Genomic DNA, 24,505 nt, shown 5'->3' on the forward strand with positions numbered 1-24,505 from the left:
TGGCTAGAGTACCAGTTGGAGAGGGGATACAGAGCCAGGTAAGCAGGGTATCTGATGGGGACGGTGCCAGGCTCCAACTAAACAGGGTGCCAACTGAGTACGGTGTAAGCTAGAAACAGGGTAAGGTAGCAGAGATAAGTAGCCAGATGAGTAGTGGGGTGAAGGATGTCAGGTAAGTAGTGGGATAGATTAATATGGGATATAGTACTAGGTAAGTTGAGTGACACCAGCTTGTTAGGGTGTCGGGTGTCTGGAGCATGATACCAAGTGGGAAAGGTTTAAGATGCCAAGTGGGTTGGGTGTCAGCATGCAAAATGGCAAGGTAAATAATGCAGTGTTTAGGGTAAGTCTATGTGGGTGGGAAAATCAAGTCCAGCAGGAAGAGAGGATGGTATACTTCTTTCAGGTCCAACATGGAGAGCAGGGGGATGGTCAGGCCATGTCAAGTCCATGGAAGGGGACAGGGATCAGCGACAGTCAGGTCCAGTTGTGGGAGAGAGAAGAGACATGTCCTGGGAGGGTCAGGGGGTGCAAGTGATCTGGGGGAGATGTAGTTGTGAACATGTGAGCTAAGTCTGGCATCAGTTGAATAGTTATTCATGAGTTGTCTATGTATTTAATAGTTTAACATTTCCTGAGTAATTATGTACTTAAATTATCTGGAATCCTCCAAAGTCTTTGATTTAAATATAATCTTTCAAAGACTTCCTGGCAAAGAAGAAATGCCCAGCAGAAAATTCAATATCTGAGACAATTCCTTCAGTGTGAGCTATGACGGGGATTCCTACACTTCCAGAGCCAAAAACCAAAATAAAAACTAATGCATCACAAACTGAAGAACTGTGAAAGCTGGAAGTCAGATTCAAAAACAGAAATTGCTGGAAAAACTCAGCAGGTCTGGCAGCATCTGTGGAGAGAAAGCAGAATTAAGGTTTTGGATCCAGTCACCCTTCTTCAGAATGAAGAAATGAAGATTTGTATCCAAATTTCTTTTTCAAATTTCCAAAAAACCTGTACACGTGATATAGAAAGCAAGAGAACAAGACAGTTACCTCAAAGGTCTAAAGCCTTGCTTTGAGGAAATGAAGTTTTCTACCCTACGCGTTCTAACCTCTATTTACATTTTGACATTGCAGTATGAAGCATTGGACCATAATAAAAGTATGATGAATTAACAAGGTATCTGTTCAATTCTCTTTCCTTCTCTCTTAAAAGGAGTGTGTTCTGGAGTATGTTGTTACAGCCATCTACCTTGACCAGTCCACCAATAGCAGACTATGTGACCATGTCAGACGTTAAAGTCATGCTGGAACCTGGCCAAACACGAGAAGCTTTCAGCCTGAAGATACCGAGCAACAGTCATGAGTGGAACACAAATTGATTTTTTTCATCCCTCTTTCCTTTGGGATGCTGAAGCTAACAGGAGTACTGTATGAAGACTATTTGCTGCTATGTAGCTGCGGGGCAGCTGAATCCATTAATGCCATCATCTTATCTTCCTGGCAGTGAATGCCAATGGAAGGCCCTGTAACTGCAGCTGGACCTATAAATATCACGTGCCTTAGGTCCACAAGGCAATACTGCCACCCCTATGTGAAAGAATTATTTTCAAGCATCACAATTTACATTCAGCGGCATGAGAATAATTACAGAGCTGTAATGCAATCTATGGGCATAGATAATAGAGCAATGCACAGAGTGAATCATAGGTTTCTAACTGCCATTGCAACAGAGTTGTCACGTCATTCCCTGCCATCTGACATTTCTTGTCACTTGCACTACCTTCATTATAAAACATGCAGGTTTTTTTTAATACAATCAGTAGATATTAACTATCCACTCTCTACAAAAGATATATCAAGAAATTCAAATGAAACAACTGCTGCATTTAAAATTTCCAGAACAATCAGCAATTTTTCAGGGACTAAAAGGTTTATGTAGGACATAAAAGATAAAAGCATCTTGGTCATGTGCAACACTGTGATCAGCGTCAGAGCTATCAACCCTCATTCATTTGAGTTTGACAATGTGCCTTCTTTTGATGTATCTCCATACTGAGCCAATTTCTGCTTCCTCTTCGGCCAGCTCATTCTTACTGATATCTGAATCAATGCAAACCGCAAAATGCCAAAGATCACACAAAATATACATTTGTGGAAGGTACCCCAGGCTCCTAGATTCTTGGGAGCCACACTCAGCATGAGTGTGCTTGGAAAAGTACAAAGAAAATTGCAGAGAGAGAAAAAAAGCCATCAATGGAAGACAGCAATACTTCAGTCTGCAGGCACTCTAATGACAAATGTTAATCAACCTTTGTTCATACAGCACAAAATGCCATTTACCTCCCTCTGCTACACTACAGTCATTTAAATACACCTCTGTTCACTTATCTTTATTTATTCATTTGATTATAAGATTTAAATTATCAAAAGAATGTAACATGTTACTGATCACTCTACTGATCGTCTAGTATGGACACAGTGTGGTCATTAAGTTCCTTTAGCAGAGACATTGGAGACAACAAAGCCAATTTTTTGCATTATTTTTCCCTAAAGGTGGTGATTCTTATTAAAAAAAACAAGATGCCAAGGCCTCAATGTTATCTTACCAGTATGACTACTCTTCACGAACAATGGCACAAAAAAGTTTAATTTGGGACCAGGAGAGAAAGGACATCTGAAACACCATCATACCTGCATTTATATAGTTTCTGGACATTCTCAACCCCTCCCAATGACCTTTGAAGTTAATGCATTGCTCAACAATAGCTCAAGAGCAGTTTTTGTTAAATGATAACATATTGGCTAAGAAATGGATCAAGAAGTCTGATTGAAATAACTGCTAAAACAAGCTATTGAGTAAATCACAGAACAGGTAAGGAAACAGCAAGCTGTATCTTCTTACATACTGTTTTAATGTTCTAATCAATCATTTTGGCTATCACCAGAGTATTATCTAATTGGCACTTGCTTGAATCTTCTTTAACTATGTAGCTAAATTACAGGGTCAGAATATACTTATGGGATTGTGTTTCAGTATAATTACTCATTCACATCATAAATGTAATCCTTTTGGATTCAACTTATGCCAGGCACTATTTTTGGTACCAGCAGAGCAACATACCCTTTTCAAATGAGTATGATCACTGGCTCAGAATAATAAAACTTTAAGAAATAACTGGGTTTTTTTTCATTACAGTTAGAATCAAAGCAATTTGAAAGCAAATAAAAAGAAGTTTGGTGAATAAAATGGGTATGACTACTTTTGGGAAGTTTCTATTTGAAATGAGTATTTTTCTCAAGAGCAAAGTTGAGAGCTCTATTTTAGCTAGAGGAAATCTGGGAACTATACTGTATCTTCAATAGTCATTTTGTGTGATGTTCAGAAAACGTGCAGTAAAAGGGGTTAGTAGCTTTTCTGCAAATTGTTCGTGTGCATCATCTATGGTTCAGATAACATGGAGCTGGAAACTGAGGAAGATTCTGACCATGTGCTGCGATATATAATGTAAATAGGCAACAAAGTTTATTGGTTTATAACACCATAGTTTCCAGTTCTATTCTATCAGACACATGAAGATGTCAGCTGCTGTATAGCATATTTCTGCGGTAAATCTCCAGCTGTGATTACAATTCCAGTAAACACGTTTCTACAAAGGTTAACTTTGAGCATAGAAGCATCAGTTCTGCATTGTCTTTTTTTCCCATTGGCGGTAATTGGTTTCTTTTACTTTAGAACCCAACACCACACAGCCAATCACTTTGACAAAGGAAGCTCAGGCTGTGTACCTATCTAGCTGGTATCCTAACACAACAGTCATTGTATTTACTGGAAATAAAATTAATTAAAGTCAAAGCAGGAATGTAACAGCTGGTTAGGTCACAAAGTAAAGAGCTTTGCAGTGTTCCTTATGGGTCACCTCATGAACACATGACTCCAAGTCAACTTCAGACTGCAAACACCTTTGTGATTCAAACCGACCATCTGTTCAATTTTGTGTCATCTCTATGCATTAAATTAGAACATTTTAAGATGATCAAATTCACTGCTTTACAAAAACCAAAACCTCCACCATTATCTTAGAGTCAATGTTAACTATTTCAAAATTTACCATTGTATACAATATAAATCAAGCAATACAAGTTGTGACCATACTTTAAGTAATACCAGCACTGTTTAGGATACTTCACATTAATATTAAGAACATTTCATTTACCTTAGTATTAATTCAATTCTGATGAAATAACATGCAAAAATATTCTCTTTTTTTAAACAAGTTTATGTAAATGCAAAATGGAAAATAAATTATGCAGACAGTTTGTGGGAATATCAGCATAATGGTTATGTTACTGGACTAGTAATCCAAAAACATGATTTCAATACCCACCATAACAAATAAGGAATTTAAATTCAGGTAGTTAAATAATTCGACATAATAAGTAATGGTACTGACGTATTCATTGTAAACTTGTTTCATGACTTACCAATTTCCTTTCGGGAAAAAAAAACCTTCCTGTCCAGCCTGGCCTATGTATGAATTCAGCTCCTCAGCATATATCTTTCTGAAATACCTAGCAAACCATTCAGTTGTTAAGAAGTTGGCTCACCTCATTATCTCAAAGGCAATTCACCAAAGCTCCTCTGACAGGACCTTCCAAACCCATGAACCCTATCACCTCAAAGGACAAGGAAAGCACGTACATGAGACAGTGCCCACTGCAAGTTCTCCTTCAAGCTATATACCATCCTGACTTGAAACATAACCACCATTCCTTCACTAACAATGGAGAAACTCCTTTCTAATTGTACACCCCATCCATAACAGTTTGAGATGGCAACTTACCATCACCTTCTCATGGTAATTAGGAATGGGAATGTCCCAGCCAGTGACATCCACATTCCATGAACCAATAAAATGACATTGAAGTTGGTAATAAACATTGGGTTTACAAGCAGCAATCACACCTCATGGAAAACTAAAAGGTAGCAACATTGTATTATGTTGATTTATTGTTTGATAGCAATTATCTGGAAGCATACAAAAACTGATTATAGCAGCTGACAGTTACTGGTAGTAGTCCAGTTGGTGCACAACTAAGATTGGATGTGAAACCTCCCCTAGCCTGTGACTGTTAATAAATATGAGGTTAAGAACAGAAAATGGTGGAAATACTCAGCAGGTTTGGTAATTCCTGCAGTTCAGAGAAGGTGGTGGTGCTGGTGGAATTGTAACATTTAAAAGACATCTGGTTTGGTATAGGAATGGGAAGAGTTGAGAGCGATATGAGCCATATGCTGGCAAGTGCAACAAGATCAGTTTAGGATACCTGGTCAGTGCAGATGATTTGGATCAAGGATCTGTTTCCATACTCTATGACTCTACGTGATGGATTTTTAGATTGGTTTAGATTAGATTACCTCCAGTGCGGAAACAGGCCCTTCGGCCCAACAAGTCCACATCGACCCTCTGAAGAGTAACCCACCCAGACCCATTTCCCTCTGACTAACGCACCTAACCTGTGGATAATTTAGCATGGCCAATTTGTGCTCCTCTGGAGCACCCAGAGGAACCCACGCAGACACGGGGAGAATGTGCAAACTCCACACAGTCGCCCGAGGTTGGAATCGAGCCTGGGGCCCTGGCGCTGTGAGGCAGCAGTGCTAACCACTGAGCCACCATGCTGCCCTAAATAGCAATCTGAGGTTACATGACCACCATTACTGATACTACCTTTTTATTTTGCATTTATTTAATTAACTGAATTTAAGTTCTCTTACTGCTATGGTGACACTTGAACTCACATCTCTGAATCATCAGTCCAGATTTCTGGACTACAGATTCCATAACATAATTGTTGTTACTATTCAGATTATTTACATAAATTATTCATTGTGTATTTACATAAATTGTTTCTTTAGTTTTGCAATCCACTGCTTATCACCATCCAAATCTACAAACTAACAATGCAGCAGGCTTTGAAATTAGTTTATTTCGCTGGGAAACAAAAAAGGGTTTCATTTTAAGTAAATTATTTTGCATATTTTACCCTGGTTACCCCATGATTAAAAGAATGAATTTTAATACTGAAATGTCATTGATTATCAAGCTTATTATTTCAGTGAGACTGCTATATCTCAGCCCAAACACACTGTAAAGCTAATTTCACTTGAATTTTTTTTAGCTCAATGTGTAGCAACAAGCTATGCATAATAAGCGATGCATGTATTTATGTAACATTTCACTATCACTATGGCTCATTGACTTGTGCAAAAGTTGGTTATCCCTTTTTATTAAAAGCATTGCGATAAGGGCTTACTTTTGGAAGAAAAAGGATGAGATTATTACCATACTCTCAGCAAACACAAAAGGTACAATGCATCGTTCTCAATCTGGTCAGTGTGATAATGTGTATGAGTAATCTCTGATGACTTTCCCCGTAAAATAATGGCAAATGTTCATTCCAGAAGAATTGGTAAGGTCAGGTTTGAAATCAATATATCCATCAATCAGCATCTTCCAAATGAGGCATTTGGGAGATCTTACTGGCCATCCTCTGCTATGGTCTGTTCATTGAACTGAGGTAGGGCAAATTATAAAATGGAACTGAAGCTTTAATGGTCTATTATAAAAATATCTAGCTTGAATTCTCACTTGAGCAACTGCAATACGCTTCAGTTGTAAAAATGAAATGTTCCATTATTTCAGACTGTAAAAGATAAGTGACCAAGAAAAGCCCGACCAACTCATCATGCTGAATTCTCCCACAAGTCCACAGCAACCCTCCAAAGAATAACCCACCCAGACCCATTCCCCTGCCCTATTACTCTGCATTTACCCCTGACGAATACACCTAAATTACACGTCCCTGAATACTATGGGCAATTTAGCATAGCCAATTGACCTGACCTGCACATCTTTGGATTGTGGGAGGAAACTGGAGCACCTGGAGGAAACCCACACAGACACTGGGAGAATGTGCAAACTCCACACAGATGTCACCCAAGTCTGGAATCAAACCCAGGTCCTTGGCACTGTGAGGTAGCAATGCTAATGCGTAAGCCACCGTTTTCAGTCTGCCTGTGTGAATTTACTAACATAATCTCAACATTATTTTCACCTCGTTCATTATCATATGAAGCTCTTCGGCGCAATTCTCACGAAATCACATGGTAACAGAGGCGGAATCCAACTCTGACATACCCAACTCTGGCATACCCAACTCTGGTGTCATATTTAAACAGCAGCATTCAACCATGAAATGTCACAGAAGAAAGGTATGCTTCCAGGACAGGGATCTTGAGTTGCTGGAATGGGTGATGGAGGGGATTGATATTCCTGCTCCTGCAAAGGAGGCCAAGCCACCAAACAGCAAGGGCAGAGATTACATTACAAGTCAGTGTTGTGTTCAATATCAAAACTGTCATACACCAAAGCCACAAGAAGGTCAAAGATCTTCTGCACTCTGCAAGAGGAAGTGCCATCATTTTCTTTCTGATAACTGACACTCACACTCTCACTCTTTCACTGCACAGAAATCTCACCAAGGCTTCTGGACGGAGACCCACAATATCCCATGCACCTCATCCATTCAAGCGCTCACATCCACATCATTCTCCAAAGCTACTAGCCTTTCCTGCCCTCTACAATTCCTACTCACTTACTGAGCACACATGACTACCACTTCTGCTCTGACATGACCAATAACTGCTCTTGCATCCACTTCCATGATATTCTATCTCTTGCCTTGCTCAAAGCAGGAAAAACTGGCTCCCTGTCTTGATGTCTCCACAGCACACAGACTGGGTGGACCCGGAAGATGAGGTTTCCTCTTCCGAAAGAACCTAGAACTGGGTGTCATTTTAAATTAAGAGATTGCCCATAAGAGATAAGAGAAATTGAGAGTCTTTGGAACATTCTTTCTCAAGTAGCACTGAAAGCAGAATCTTTTAAAGTATTTTTAAGACAGAAGTGTTTATATTTATGGTAAGGAAGGACAAGGTGAGGTGTATATTGATTATCAGGATTAGGCAAGAAGATAGAGTAATTAGATCAACGACGATCATATTGAACAGGATTGATGGACTGAGTGGCCTATTCTTCCTACTAATTTGTGTTTTCATGTCATGATTTGGATAATATTTGAATATTGTTGTTAACTGTACACTTGATGACCACAAATGGAAATAATAATGGTGTTTACCAACATCTTGTGGATTGTCATTAACTAGAAAGCACAAGTGGGCTCTCCACACAAATGTCATGCATATTACTGCTGCATGACCTTGTGAGCAGCTCAACTAGACATCTCTATACTAGGTTATTTGTTAAGTGGCCAACTGTAAATATCTATCCTCTCCATATTTGCTGCATGTACCTACAGTGCACTCTAGCTGCAAGATACACTTGGTCAATTTGTCACAGCTTCTTTAATATCAACTTCCAAACCTGCTCTGAGGAAGGGTCACTCTACCTGAAACATTAACTCTGATTTATCTCCACAGATGCTGCCAGACCTGCTGAACTTTTCCAGCAATTTATGATTTTGTTTTCAAACCTGTGACCTCAGTAACTAGAAGGACATGGGCGGGAGAGGTGTGGGAACATCATCACCTTCAGAATGACCATCATCATTCTGACGAGGGCAGCAGATCCTGCCAATCTGCTCCAAGGCTTCTACCTAGCTCAGCATGCTGGAGGAATGGCCAGCAGTGCAGGATGAAGATCAAAAACCTTTTTCACTCCAAATAAGTAATTTACCCCACCCAGTCTAGGTACGGGCACAGTAATTTCATGTCCTTTCTATATTTCCAGTGTGATGGAAGCCAACAATGATTACACCTTGAACACTGAGTCTAAAGCTCAGCCTCTCCATTTCGGTGAACCCCCAAACATAAGCATTCCCTTCCTGGTTGACCAAATAATAACCATAGCAAAAACAAAGAACTATTAGTCAATTCAAATTTTGGAATTCTAACTCATTCAATTCAAAGGCAATCATAAGCCACAATCATCCACACCATTCCATCTTTCATTTTCTTCAGTTGAAAACCATTGACTTCAGAATCTGCAAATCAAATGACTGAGATATCCACACAAGTAGAATAAGACCATAAGACAAATGCAAAAGTAGGCCATTTGACCCCTAACCCTACTTCAACATTCAATACAAACTTGGCAGATCTGATCATGTTTAAATTCATTTTCTTGCCTTTTCCTCATAATGCTTGATTCTCTTATAGATGAAAAATATGTCTATCTCAGCGTTGAATATACATAATAACTCAACTTCAATGGCCCTCTGCAGTTGTGAATTCCACAGTCTAGCCATCCTGAGAGAAAAATTCCTTCTCATTCCTGTCTAAAACATGTGGCCCCTTATTATGAGAATAAGCCCTCTGTTCCTAGACTGCCCTCTGTACCTAGACTCTCTCAATATGGAAAACAACATCTTTGCATTTACCCTGTCAACCTCTCCCCCCTCAATATAATCTTGTGCACATTTAAGTAGGGAAAGGAATTGGGAACGTAGTTGTGGTAGGGGACAGCAAAATCAGAGGGATAGATATTGTACTCTTCAGTTGTAAGTGGGAATCCCAAAGTTGTGTTGACTACCTGTGCCAGTGTTAAAGACATTTCTTCAGGGCTAAAGAGCAACTTGGAGAAAGAGGAGGAATCCATTAGCCATCATCTATGTTGGTACCATTCACATTGGTAGGATTAGAAAAGATGTTTGTTAAAAGACTTTATACAGTTGCAGGGACTAGGAGAAAGTGAGGGCTGCAGATTCTGGAGAGTCAGAGTCGAAAAGCGTGATGTTGGAAAAGCACAGCAAGTCAGGCAGTCAACATGTTGGGCATTAACTCTTCATCAGGAATGCGGGGAAGGGTGGGGGGAAGAAGGGGGCTGAAATATAAATAGTAGGGTGGGGGTGGGGCTGGGTGAAGGTAGCTGGGAAGGCAATAGAAGGGGCAATAGAAGATGCACATTGGGGATGATTCTGATAGGTTGGTGGGGAGGATGGAGCGAATAGATAGGAAGGAAGATGGACAGGTAGGACAGGTCAAGAGGGTGATGCTGCATCGGAGGGTTGGATCTGGGATGAGGTGGGGCAAAGGGAGATTTGGAAACTAGTGAAGTTGATATTGATGCTGTGTGGTGGGATGGTCCCAAGGCAGAGGATGAGGTTAAAGAAGAGGAAGAATGACCTATAAGTCCTGACTGTCTTCTGTGTTAAGCAATTGTCAATTCTCAAAAATTACCTCTAAAATCTAAAACATTCTTTAAAATTGTCAGATCAGTTTTGTCATCACCCGAAACACAAAGTGTATACAGAATCTTACTTGGAACAAATAAAACCTGAGTCTATTAAAGATTTCAGAGCAACAGCAAAAGTATATTTGAAGCCCATGATCACTCAAACTGTTAAAAGACCTTGATTCTAAAGGAACCAATTACCAGTGATTTCTCATCAACAAAAAACATGAATAGCCATAATGCAATAAGAACAGAAAGCACTGTAAAACCCAGCAGGTCTGACAACATCAGTGCCAAAAAAAAAGACTTTACATTTCAAGTCCTATATGTTTGCAACTTTGTATTCAAAATGTAAACTCTGTCTGTGCCCACAGATGCTGCTAGACATGTTGAGTTTCTCCAGAACTTTCTCTTTTTATTTCAGATCTCCAGAATCCTCAAACTTTATTTTAGCCATGATGCCATATTGACAACATGAATGAAATGTCCATGATTTTTATTATGTCTGGCAACTGAATTGTGTTTTGGAAAGATTCAAATCCTCCTAGTTAGAGCAACAAGGACATGAGCAGATAGGATAGATGGCTGTATGATTGACAGAACAAAATTAATAGCTATGGTTATTATCAGATTTAAAATCATACAATAGCAAATTCGCTGCAGTTCCCTTAAGTCTGTTAACCATAGAATCATAGAATTTTATAGAAGAAAAACATTCAACCCATTGTTTCTGTACTGACTCCTAATGGACCTACCCAACTAGTCCTATTCTCCATCCTTATTTCCATAGCCCTCTAAATTCATCACTTTCAAATATATATTGAACTCTCTTTTGAAACCTCCTGTGGAATCCTAAGATATACTCTGTCTCCATCTTCATTGTGGAGGAAATGGACACACTACCAAATAGTAAAATAGTAATGAATTAAGGAGAGGAACAGTGCGTTTCACATTTGTTAAAAATGAAAATATAAATGGGATTTAAGATAAAAGTATCTCAAGTGATTGATGATTTTCATCCCAGAGAATTAAAGGAAATAAATGCAATAATTAATAATGCAGTAATTATACGCCCCTTGTTGACACTCATGCTGGCCTCTGGTCTGGACTCGTCTCCCTGCGACAGCCTCTGGTCTGGCAGTTGCCTCCTTCAGTCCCCTTGAAGGAAGTTTAAGTTAAAAGTTTTTTTAAAAAACACTTTAGAAAAGAGGTAAGAAAAAGATAACAAGACAAAAGAACAGGCGAAGCAGAGGAGCTCTGGCTGAAGTGTCCTTATTTGCGAACATCTTGACCATTAAACAAACCTTATCTGACCTTCAAGAACATTTTTGTTTCCTCCACCACTTTGTGATGACCATATCACAGGCTAATGCCCATGGATCAGCCAAAAAGGATCTATTTGAATGCTGAATTCATTTGAAATGACCCTGTTCAATTTGAGTATCCAGGTCCCATACGCCATGTCTCTATGGAATCTTCATGATATAGAGAAAATCCAACACATAAGAATCTAAATCTAAACTCCACAGATGGGTGGTTAGGATTATATTAAAAGTTAAAGTACAAAAATCCAAAAAACAGGCATGTAACTATCATGAACCCATTCTCTTCCAATTTTATCAGAGCTGATGACCTTGCGTCTGCAGTGTTTCATTTTTGTGTAAGTATTTGCTGATATTATCTAAATGGACTTCCAGAAGATATTTGATAAGACTGGATGCAAAAGGCTATTAGTAAAAATGACTAAAATCACAAAATTAGATGTGACATCATGATACACATTGGCAAACCAAAAATAAGGACAAGTGAGACAATGAATAGAGATCAAGGATTCATTTTTAGATCAAAACAACGTGGCAAGTGATGTTTCCTAGGTCCATGCAGTTTGACTTCATATTTTCATCCTATATATCATTGTTATGGATGAAGGAATAGAGAGTGGTAGATCCCTGTTTTCGGTTGACTTTTCATTAGTTTGATTGAAGAAGCTATGTTGATATGACTGAGAATTTAAAATGAATATAGAGAGAGTATAAAACAATGACAGATGGAATTAAATGGAGGATGTGAGGTCAGTGACTTTCATGCTAAGAAAGTCAAAATTCAGCATATTCACCGAATGGCAGTGTAGTCACTTTGGAGGAGCAATGGGATTTAAGTGTCCATGCACCCAAAATTGTATACAAGTGAAAAAATTTATTGAAGATGGAATGTTGGCTTTTGGGGATTAGAATATAACACAGAGGAAGAAATGCTTCAGTTGGATAAAGCTTTATCACATTATATCTTGTTACAACTGAGACAAGAGAAATGTGATGGTAATCATGCCCCAATGCACCATGAATTACACCAATCATGAAAGTATTTTCAATCCACTAATCACCAAAAAGGTCAATCATTTCTCTTTTGGTCCTGCTAGGGAAACAAAACAAAACCTTTTACTAGGATTCTTTAAGCCACTCAAAAATAATCTGTTTTTTTTTAATAAACCAATTCTCATTGGCAAAAAGCAAGTGGCAAAATTGGTTAACAACTAAATTATAATCTAGAATTAGCACTCTATTCCTTTTTCATCCCAGCACAAATGCACTCACACAATACAAAACACAAACCTTACAGGGATGATATTTGCAAATGGAGAAAGAAAACACAATTGCCTTTATTGGCTAATGGTCAAAGAAAAGATAGAATTTGATGAATTCTCATAGTTCATCAGGTTTCATGTTACGGGCATTGAATTCTTCACAACCACAGAGTGTGTAATGGAAGATCATATAGGTAAACATTGGCTTGTATAAAAATTAGGCTAATTCTGGTTAGTGGTCATAGTTTAGCTTCTCAGGATTTAAAAACTAATCAAAATGCCAAGATGTTGAAACTTTACCAGGTTTCCAAATATTCCAACCAAAACAGAGACTTGCATCTTTGAAAGTTTTCTTCATTCTGACTACCCATGTTTTTAAAACAGAACCCAGCACCCAATCTACAGAAATACTCCCAGAAGACTGGAGGATAGCAAATGTTGTCCCCTCATTCAAGGAGTTGAGAAAATCCAGGTAATTATAGACCAGTAAGCCTTATTTCGGTTGTGGGTAAAGTGTTGGAAAGGATTATAAAAAGGATTTATAATCATCTTGAAAGAAATAATTTGATTAGGGATAGTCAACACGGTTTTGTGAAGGATAGGTTGTGCCTCACAAACCTTATTGATTACATTGAGAAGGGGAGCAAACAGGTGGATGAAGGTAAAGTGGTTGATGTGGTGTATATGATTTGATAACGTTCCCCACGGTAGGCTCTTGCAGAAAATACAGAGGCATGGGATTGAGGAAGATTTAATGGTTTGGATCAGAAATTGGCTAGCTGAAAGAAGGCAGAGGGTGGTGGTTGATGGAAAGTGTTTATCCTGGAGTTCAGTTACTATGGGGTACCACAAGGATCTGTTTTGGGGCCATTGCTGTTTGTCATTTTTATAAGTGACCTGGATAAGAGCATAGAAGGATGGGTTAGTTAATTTGTGGATGATACTAAGGTTGGTGTAGTTATGGACAGTGCTGAAGGATGTTGCAGGTTACAGAAGGACATAGATAAGCTGCAGAACTGGGCTGAGAGGTGGCAAATGGAGTTTAATGTGGAAAAGTGTGAGGTGATTTACTTTGGATGGATTAACAGAAATACAAAGTACTGGACTAATGATAAGATTCTTGGTAGTGTGGATGAACAGAAAAATCTTGGTGTCCATGTACGTAGATCTCTGAAAGTTGCCACCCAGGTTGATATGGTTATTAAGAAGGCTTACAGTGTGTTAGGTTTTGTTGGAAGACGGATTTAGTTTCAGAACCAGGAAGTCGTGTTGCAGCTGTACAAAATTCTGGCGCGGCTGCACTTAGAGTATTGCATACAGTTCTGGTTACTGCATTATAGGAAGGATGTGGAAGCATTGGAACGGGTGCAGAGGAGATTTACTAGGATGCTGCCTAGTATGGTGGGAAGGTCTTATGAGGAAAGCCTGAGGGACTCGAGGCTTTTTTTGTTAGAGTGAGAAGGTTGAGAGGTGACTTAATAGAGACATACAAGATGATCAGAGGATTAGATAGGGCGGACAGTAAAAGACTCTTTTCCTTGGTTGGAGATGGCTATCACGAGGGGACACAGCTTTAAACTGAGGGGTGATAGAAATAGGACAGATATCAGAGGTAGGTTCTTTACTCAGAGAGTAGTAAGGGTGTGGAATGCCCTGCCTGCAACAGTCGTAGACTCACTAACTTTAAGGGCATTGAAATGGTCATTGAATGGATGATATGGATGATAATGGAATAGTGTGAGGTTCAGATTGGTTTCACAGGTCAGTGCAACATCAAAGGCTGAAGGACCTGTACTGCGCTGTAATATTCTATGTGTGTGTTTGTGTGTGTGTGTGTGTTTGTGTGTGTGTGTGTGTGTGTTTCCAGTAATCTGTAACAATGCGTTCAGGTTTGTCCACTAAACTTCAGTAAAGATATGTTGGCCTTGTAAATGATGTAGCATAATAATACTAGGACTTAAAAGAGTCAACAAACAAGGCCAGATTGCATATATTTGGCTTTGAATTCTCTCAGATTAGAAGGTTGAGATGTGATCTATAATAGATTTGCTTAAAATAATAAATAGTAATGTAGAGTGAACAAAGAATAACTGTTAGTAGAGGATCAAGAGAATAAAATCTTAAGCTAGTGCTGATCAGAATGGAGCTGGAAAGCATGCTTTGCCCTGTACGAAGTAATGGAAATCTGGAAGTCTCCTTGCTCCCAAGAGGTTGTGAGTGCACAGACAAATGGAATTTTCAAGATTTAGATTCTTGTTGGGTAAGAACATCATAGGCATGGAAGAAAGATAAGGGGATGATTTGGATTTTAATTCTCACCAGGCAATTGCCAGTGAGTAAAGTAGTGCAACCAATCTGCTGACCACAGACTAATACATAACAAACATCACTGAAATAAAAACCAAAGTACTGTGGATGCTGAAATAAAAACAGGAAGTTCCATTTAAACTTTACAGTACTTGTGAAGACAGAAATAGAGTTAACATTCTGAATCCAATATGACTCAAAATATTAATTCTGCTTCTCTCTCTTCAGATGCTGCCAGACTGGCTGAATATCTTCAGTGTTTTCTGTTGCTATTTAAAAACCCATTGATGAGTGGTTCCACCAATCAGAACATCAAATTTATTTCTCAGCCAACCCATGCAGGTTATGCTACTCCTCTTTGTGTATCCTACCACATTCAAGATAAATGGAATAACTACTTCATCAAATATTTACGCAAAAGGTGAACATGAGATTATGGTGATACATAATAGCAGCTTTCAACCACAGCTTGGATGATGCATTCAAAACCTGAATAGTATGTGTTTAACTGCCAACACTCTGTATCAATTAGAAATACAATTTGGAACTCATTCGTTGAGTATGCGATCCACATTGATGCCAGAATAACTACAAGAGTGTGTTTACAGTGTCTGCACTCCAATTATTGATCAATGTGTTTGCATACCACTACCTCAATAACAATTGCAGGTAAGACAACATAAAATACAGTCAGTGTGAAAACAAGAACTGAATGCAAAATAGATGCAGTGGCAGCTTGGTTACAAAGTTGGCCAAGGGTCAAAAAAATCAGTGTGTAGTAATGAACAGTTGCTTCTCACTTTGGAAGGAACTACACTGTGGTTTTTTCCCAGCAACTGGAGTAAGCTCACTGTCCTTTTTTTATTTATATAGATGACCAGGAATTGGGTGTTAAAGGCATAATTTTTAGATATTTAAGATGATGACTTGGAAATGTAATAAACATTTGGAAAGACATAGACAGATGAAATAGGCAAATGGATGTGAAATTACATTTAATGCAGATAATATTTTGGTAGGAAAAGCAAGAACAAGCACTATGAATGAATTAATACAATTTTTGACATGCTGCAAGAAAAGCGAGAGCTGAAAGTGTAAGTAGACAAATCCTCAAATGTGTTGGGACCAGATGAGAAGTGTGTTACAAAACAGATGGGATCCTTGGCTTTATTAACAAAGTCACAAAGTACATAAGTAGGTAAGTTATATTAAACCTTTATAAAACACCAGTCAGGATTCAATTGGAGTATTGTGTTCAATCCTGTGCACTACTCTTTAGGAAGAATGTTAAGGCTGTATTCCTGATGAAGGGCTTTTGCCCGAAACATCGATTTTACTGCTCCTCGGATGCTGCGTGAACTGCTGTGCTTTTCCAGCAACACTAATCCAGAATCTGGTTTGCAGCATCAGCAGTCATTGTTTTTACCTAGAATGTTAAGGGAGATTGACATAAATGGTACCAGGGATGAAAGATTTCAGGAACATGGAGAGACTGGAGACATGAGTGTTGTGTTTATATGAGCTGAGAAAATTGAAAGGAGACTTGATAAAGAGGTGCAAAATCATTCAAGATTCTGATGAGTAAATCCAAAGAAACTGCTTCCAGTAGTAAAGGGACAGGAACAACAGGGAGGTATAAATTAAAAGTGACTGGCAAAGTAAACAGAGGTGGTATGGGGAAACTTTTATTTTGCGATTACAAATTGAAATATTATGAAATGGAATACATTGTTTGAAAAGGTGAAAGGAACTAGATTCACAAACATTCAAAAGGGAATTGGTTAAAAAAATTAATGGACAAAATATTTAAAAAATAGAATTAAACAGCTATATCTACCAAACATGATATACCAACACAGATATGATGGGGTGAAAAGCCTTCTCCTATATCATTTTGTCATTCTGGGCAGTGGTACATTTACTTATTTAATGTATAAATATTATAAATCAGTTAAAGGGGAAAAACATTATTTCATTCCTCTTTTTAATTTTTCTTAATCTCTCCACATAAATTACAAGTTTACACATTCTTTTCTTATTATTTATTTTGCCTCTTACTCCTGTTTAATACTGCTGTAATAAAACATTACAAATTCATGGTACCCTAGTCCTTATTAATATGCCTGAAAAGTGTATATTTTCAATGGCTCTGGCTCAGTGAAGTGTTCTTACTTCAATCAGTTAGTTGGAAGTTCAAATAGACTTAACTACATAGACCAGGACTTTTCAGAACACAGGGAACCACCTTTCATTTCTCTCTTCCTCCCCATTCCAACCTGAAGAACCATAGGGGAATGCTATGCTGACTTCCCTGCTGCTATTTATTGTTCAGCAGGATGATGGACATTTATCTAAGGATGAAACTTCCAATTCCACTTGGGGAGAAGACCCTTCTTAGACAGCTGCCAGTCAATCTAATGAGCTGGCAGGTTTATAGTCCCAGCAGCACCAGGCTTCAGCAGTCAAGGAGATAATGGAGACCAGAATTTGCAAGTACAGGGTATCGGTGTAGCCTAGTTTCAGGTCACAGCAACAGGATAAGGGGCTAGTGTCTAGGTTTGAGAGAATGGGAGAAGGACTAAATGGGGGATTCTCAAATGGGCACAGGGATCCCAAAAGAAAGTTAGCCCCCATTTCATTGCCTGACACCTGCTCACTCAGTAGGGGTCTACCCATGCCACAGATAAATTAGTGGTGGAGGCGGGATAAAGCACTGAAGTGGCTATTATTTGGTCACCTAAGGGCCTCAACTGGCCCAAAGGTGGGTGAGCCACATGACACCTCTACTACCCGCTTGTACAATGGAAGGAAAGATGGATGGGTGGTATGTGGCATGCTGTCTATATTTTGTACTATTGGAGCCTCCCTCCTTCCAGCCTTTAAGCAAGGTCTGTAAAATTTCAGCCATAAATCTAAGTAAACACTTCACTGCAATACTGATGAAGTGTTGTATTACCATAGATGCATTAAAATCAAGGTTCACCCTCACTTTCACTTCCTATGGACTTGATCCATCAAAACAGCAACAATCAGTAAATGAGATTAAGTAGTCATTAAAATGTTGATATGTGAAAACTCTTTGGCTGTATTTTGCTAAGCTGCAACAGAAAGATATCAAATAATTTCCCTTGCAATTAGTGTATGGGGCATGAGATTTGCATAAAGCTACATAAATGGAAGTTCTTCTGTTCATTTATAACTTGAAATCCAGTTGTAGAAATGGAGTTGGAATGATTAGTTTCAATATAGAACTCTCATGGGTACAATCACAGTGAGTGAGATGATGTCTTTCTACACAGAAATTTCTACGACCTTCTATAGATAGTGGCATTTACAAGGGATTATATTGGAGCTTCAATGGCATCAATAGCTTCAATATAATGAAGGAACAATAAATTGTTCAATTAATTGAATTTCCCATTTATGATACTGAATAACATTTGGATAAATTAAATCCACAACTAACCTCTGCAAAACAGACTTACTCAAATTATTGCATATATTCGTCTGGATTTTGTGATAGTATTGATGACAGTGATGATGGTGTTCATCATCATTACATCACTGAAATTGACAATAATTTCTGGAGTCTGCAAAAGTGCAGTTAAATATGGCAATCCAAAACTGTCAGTGATTCTCTGCTTTTCCATAGGGTTGAAGTCCCCTCAGTTATGTTCAGTTAAATATCACTGAGCTAATCAGTAAAAACCCTTCTAAAAGTTACACCATGTTAAATGGTTTTTAATGGCATATTCAGTTTATAACTACTGCTGCACAATTTTTCTGACCTTGAAAAGTAATCTAGTGCTGTGCCTCTGGGCAATTCGGGATGGACAACAGGTGATGACCCAGCCAGCAATACCCACATCCCATAAATGAGAAGAAAAACTCTTTTATTGTGACAGATAATACAGAGACAATCAAGGTCAAGCTAGATGGGCCTTGAATCATAGAGTTATAGAGATGTACAGCACAGAAACAGACCTCTCAGTCCAACTCATCCATGCCAACCAGATATCTTTAATTAATCTAGTCCCATATGCCAGCATTTGGCCCAAATCCATTTAAAACCTTCTCACTTGTACTCATTCAGATACCCTTTAAACATTGTAATTGTACCAGCCTCCACCTCTTCCTCTAGCAGCTCATTCCATACATGCACCACCTTAGTTGCCCTAAGGTCTCTTTTAAATTTTTCCCCTTTCACCTTAAACCTATGTGCTTTAATTTTGTACTTCCTATTCTGGGGGAAAGACCTTGGCTATTCACCTTAGCCATGCCCCTCGTGATTTTATAAACCTTTATAAGGTCATCCCTCAGCCTCCAATGTTCCACTGAAAACAGCTCCAGCCTAATCAGTTTCTCCCTCCAGTTCAAAAACATGTACCCTGGCACATCCGTGTAAATATTTTCAGAACCCTTTCAAGTTTCATGACATCTTTCCCATATCAGAGAGACCAGAACTGAACACGGTATTCCAAAAGTGGCCTAACTAATGCCTTGTACAGCCGCAACATGATCTCCCAACACCTTTACTCTTTGCACTGACAAATAAAGGCAAGCGTACCAAACCCCTTCTTCACTATCCTATCTGTCTGTGACTCCACTTTTAAGGACCTAAGGTCTCTTTGTTCGGCAAAATTCCCCTGATTTGCCTTTCCAAAATGTAGCACCCCTCATTTATCTAAATTATACTCCAGTTGCCACTCCTCAGTCCATTGTCCCATCTGATCAAGATCCTGTTGTATTCTGAGGTAAAGCTTTTCACTGTCCTCTACACCACCAATATCGGTGTCATCTACAAAATTACTAACCATACTTCCTATATTCACATCCAAATTATTTATATAAAAGCCAAAAAATAATGAACCCAACACCGATCCTTGTGGCACACCACTAGTCACAAATTTCCAGTCCAAAAAGCAACCCACCACCACTATCCTGGTTCTTCAACCTATGAGCCAGTTCTCGTGGTCTAATTGGCTAGTACTCCCTGTATTCCATGTGATATAACCTTGTTAACCAGTTGACCATGCGAACCTTGTCGAACACCTTACTGAAGTTCATATAGATCATGTCCACCACTCTGCCTTAAACAATCCTCTTTGTTATTTCTTCAAAAAATTTATGTTAGTGAGATATGATTTCCCATGCACAAAGCCATGCTGACTATCCCTAATCAGCCCTTGTCTTTCCAAATACATGTAAATCCTATCTCTCAGAATCTCCTCCAATAACTTGCCCACCAACGATGTCAGGCTCCTCAGTTTTCCCTGGCACTTCCTTACCACTTTTCTTAAAGAATGGTACCATATTAGCCAACCTCCAATCTTCCAGCATCTTACTTGTGGCTAGCAATGATACAAATATCTCAGCAAGGTGCCCAGCAATCACTTGCCCATCTTCCAACAAAGTTCTAGGTTACAGTTGATCAGATCCCGGGGATTAAAATGCATAAAGGTGCATAAATGCATTTTAGGACATCCAGCACCTCTTCCTCTGTAATCTGGACACTTTTCAAGATCATGCTATTTATTTCCCCAAGTTCTCTAGCTTCCATAACCTTTTCCATTGTAAACACTGATGCAAAATACTCATTCAGTCTGTCCTTCATCTCCTGCATTTCCTCAAAAAAGCAACCTTGCTGATATTTAAGGAGACCTACTCTCTCCTTTATTACTCTTTTGTCCTTAGTGTATTTGTACAATCCTTTTGAATCCTCCTTAACCCTACTTGCCAAAACTATCTCATGTCACCTTTTTGCCCTCCTGATTACCCCTTTAAGTATAACTACCTTTATACTTTTCTAGGGACTCGCTTGATCCCTGCTGTCTATACCTGACATTTGCTGCTTCCTTGATCAAAACCCTAATTTTTCTAGTCATCCAGCATTCCCTACACCTACCAGCCTTACCCTTCACCCTAACAGGAACATATTGTCTCTAGACTTTTGTTATCTCATTTTTGAATGCTTCCCATTTTCCAGCCATCCCTTTACCTCCGAATTACCTGGCCCAACCAACTTCTGGAAGTTCTTGCCTAATACCATCCAAATTGGTCTTCCTCCAATTTAGAACTTTAATTTTTAGATTAGGCCCATCCTTTTCCATCAGAAGTAGAAAAAAAGAACCAAAGAGTATGCTGAAGGAGATAGATAATGAAGTGTAGATGGTTCATGTCGAGCACAAAAGCCTGAATGGATTGTAGTAATTCTATGTCATGGCCAGTAATTCAATGTAATTTATGGCAATCCACAAAAATCTTCAACTCCTCCTATTACGGCATCTAATTGGTTTAGAAAGAAATGTGAGAATTTTTTTGTCATTGCTACTGAACCTTAAGAGATTAGAGATTAGATTAGATTACTTACAGTGTGGAAACAGGCCCTTCGGCCCAACAAGTCCACACCACCCCGCCGAAGCGCAACCCACCCCTACATCTATATTTATCCCTTACCTAACACTACGGGCAATTTAGCATGGCCAATTCGCCTGGCCTGCACATCTTTGGACTGTGGGAGGAAACCGGAGCACCCGGAGGAAACCCACGCAGACACGGGGAGAACATGCAAACTCCACACAGTCAGTCGCCTGAGGCGGGAATTGAACCCAGGTCTCTGGCGCTGTGAGGCAGCAGTGCTAACCACTGTGCCACCGTGCCGCCCACAACTTCAGGTTTGTGCAGAACTTCGTGAAATGCAAACATTTATATTCATCTTTTATTACTCTGAACTTTTAGCCTTTGTCCTACTTATGAAATTTTACGTTAATTCATCACAATCATCTTTCCTGTACAATTAACTATTTTAAATACCTCCACTTCCAGCTGTTAACTAAAAATAGAATGTCAAATATGGGTTACAGCAGTTGGAATGAATGTCTGTCTCTTCCTCTCTTTGTACTTTTTAAAGCAAAATAAAATTCAAAGTTTGGACTCATTCTTTGTATTCCTACTACAAATGCATAAACTGCACTGAAATATTGCGATATTGTAAACTATCATTGAAAATGAATCACTTTGGTGGATGAAAGAAGGATGGGCATCTCTAAAAGTTATCCAGAAGCAAAACTATGAGGTTGCCCCTGATTCAATCAGTCCAGTTGCTCGCTTGAATTCGTAACTCATTTTAGTGGAATATACGCTTCCAACTGGACTGACTTTGTCGATCTTGCAGGGGGTTTAGGCAGTGACCAATTTCAGGATTCTGCCACTAAGTAAATGCAATTTGTGGGCAGAGTCAATTTCCATAAAAGCATAGCAAATTTCCAATAGGTGAGTTACTTGAGCTGAAACAAAAAAATTACAGCCCCGGTTGTATGGCTGATAAATTTAAATTTTGTTTTGGCTTTGTTTTAGGACAGACAGTAGCCGAATTATCTGTTTACCAACGCCCACTGACAGTAAATTCTGATCCTGATAATTTTAGTAATGCGAAATTGTCACTTTAACTGACCGCCTTCGGCTTTAAAATATTCGATCTAAGATCCAAGTAGAGAAGCCACTGGCCTTGACAAAAACAATTCTCACTTCTGCATCGAGAATAATCCGTACATGGACCAACATCTGAACTGCTCTACATTGAATATTTCTCTCTGTATAAACAAGTTCAGCACTCTACTCTCTTGTACAAATCACTTGTGCTCACGACTCCCGATCCGGGCATTTTTGGCAGTCAGTCACAAAGCAAGGGGATCTACGGGAAACCTGCAGGACTTAGACAGCCAATTACTTCGCTATTAATCATTTCACAGGTTATTTTTAAAATTATAAGACGGTGTGTTTAGCTACTTATGTTGCATGGGGTGGGAGTGAGGTGCGGGCACACAACAGAAAACTGACATTTACAAGTGTGACGAATAATTTGATTCCCCTCGAATCCTGCAATAGTGATTGATCACCAGGGGACAGGCCTGTCAGTTTCACTCGTGAAATTAACATAACTACTGACAGCTCGCTGCTGAACTCACGCGTGCCAGCAGTTGGTGACTGGCCAGAACCTGGAAGGTTCGGACGTTAAAACCCACCGTCTCATTGAGCAAATTTACAGCGCTGTCGGTAGGAAGGGCGCCCGGCAGTTTTTATTTTGACAAGGGATTGAACTCGGAGGGGGGGGGGGTGGTGGTGGTGGTGAGGAGGAGCGGGGGGTGGAGGGGATGGGGTGGGAGTGGTGGTGGAGGGGATGGGGGGCAGGGGACTAATGGGTGAGTCCGCCGAGCCCACTGATCGCTTCACAATGGGACCTCTGCAACCATCTATATTGTAACCAATTCGCCGACATCCATCTGGCGATTCAGCACAGGTTCCGCGCAATTGTTAACATGCAGAATCGGCTTGGGTGAATATACTCGCATTTCCGCTCGGCGAACCACCTTCCTTTTAACCCCCTGCTTTCGGAATCAAAACCAAAACAAGGTTGTGGTCGACTCACTTGGAGCCCGGCTGATGCCATCGCTGTCGCATCCATTGCCCAGTGTAGGGTTAAACATTATCTAATGTTAAACATTAGACAGGCAGGATCTGCAGCAGGAGACAATATGTTGACTGTCAAGGCGACACCTCCATTTCACGGCCTCCGTTTGGAGGGATGGGAAGTGGGAGTGGGGGGTTGGGGGAGGGGGGGGTTAAAGATAATTAAATTCCATGAAACAAATGGCATCGCTTTTTCAAATCTTTCTCATTTCAAAGTTTAAGAATGCAACAACTCTCCTTGAGAATGAATCGCTGTATGTAGCAGTTACCGAGGCCTCTCTGTCTCTCTTTGGCAATGCTTTCCTGCCAGGGAAGAAATTACTTCCCTTTACTATTCTTAGCAAAAATAAAATCTATGTCGGTTTTATTTGCACAAAGTCCCTCGATCCAGTTGGCACAAAGTGCGATGGGAGTAAATAATGGGGAGGTTATTGGTGTTTAACAGTGACCCGCTCTCGGTGGGAGGGAGGGAGCTTGAGATTATTGCACTTTTCAAGCAAGCTCGAGATCAGAATGTCTCGCTGCCCCGCACGTTTAGTTTGGTGCCAGTCTCCTTTTTTTCCAAAAAAGAAAATGTCCCACACTTTGGAAACTTGGCGCTTAAACCCCGCAAATCGACCAGAAAAGAGCACCTTGAACAGTAAGCACTCCTCGGTGTCTCCTGTCGGTTTGGGGGCTCAGATTCTCAAGTTTGAAGTCCACCTTGGAGATAATGAGGTGCAAGTGGCTAATACACACACACACAGACACACACACACAGAGACACACACACAGACAGACACACACACAGAGACACACACACAGACAGACACACACAGACACACACACACAGACAGACACACACAGACAGACACACACACAGAGACACACACACAGAGACACACACACAC

The 24,505-nt window shown here is 39.6% G+C and overlaps 1 protein-coding gene across 3 annotated transcripts in view; it reads right to left on the minus strand.

The window, feature by feature from the left end:
- mdga2a (MAM domain containing glycosylphosphatidylinositol anchor 2a) overlaps window positions 1-24,505 on the minus strand; it is a 908,723-nt gene that overhangs the window by 883,114 nt on the left and 1,104 nt on the right. The gene's annotated exons all lie outside the window — the stretch shown is intronic.

The sequence above is a fragment of the Chiloscyllium punctatum genome, chromosome 4 (assembly GCF_047496795.1).
Source record: "Chiloscyllium punctatum isolate Juve2018m chromosome 4, sChiPun1.3, whole genome shotgun sequence".
Lineage (NCBI taxonomy): Eukaryota > Metazoa > Chordata > Chondrichthyes > Orectolobiformes > Hemiscylliidae > Chiloscyllium > Chiloscyllium punctatum.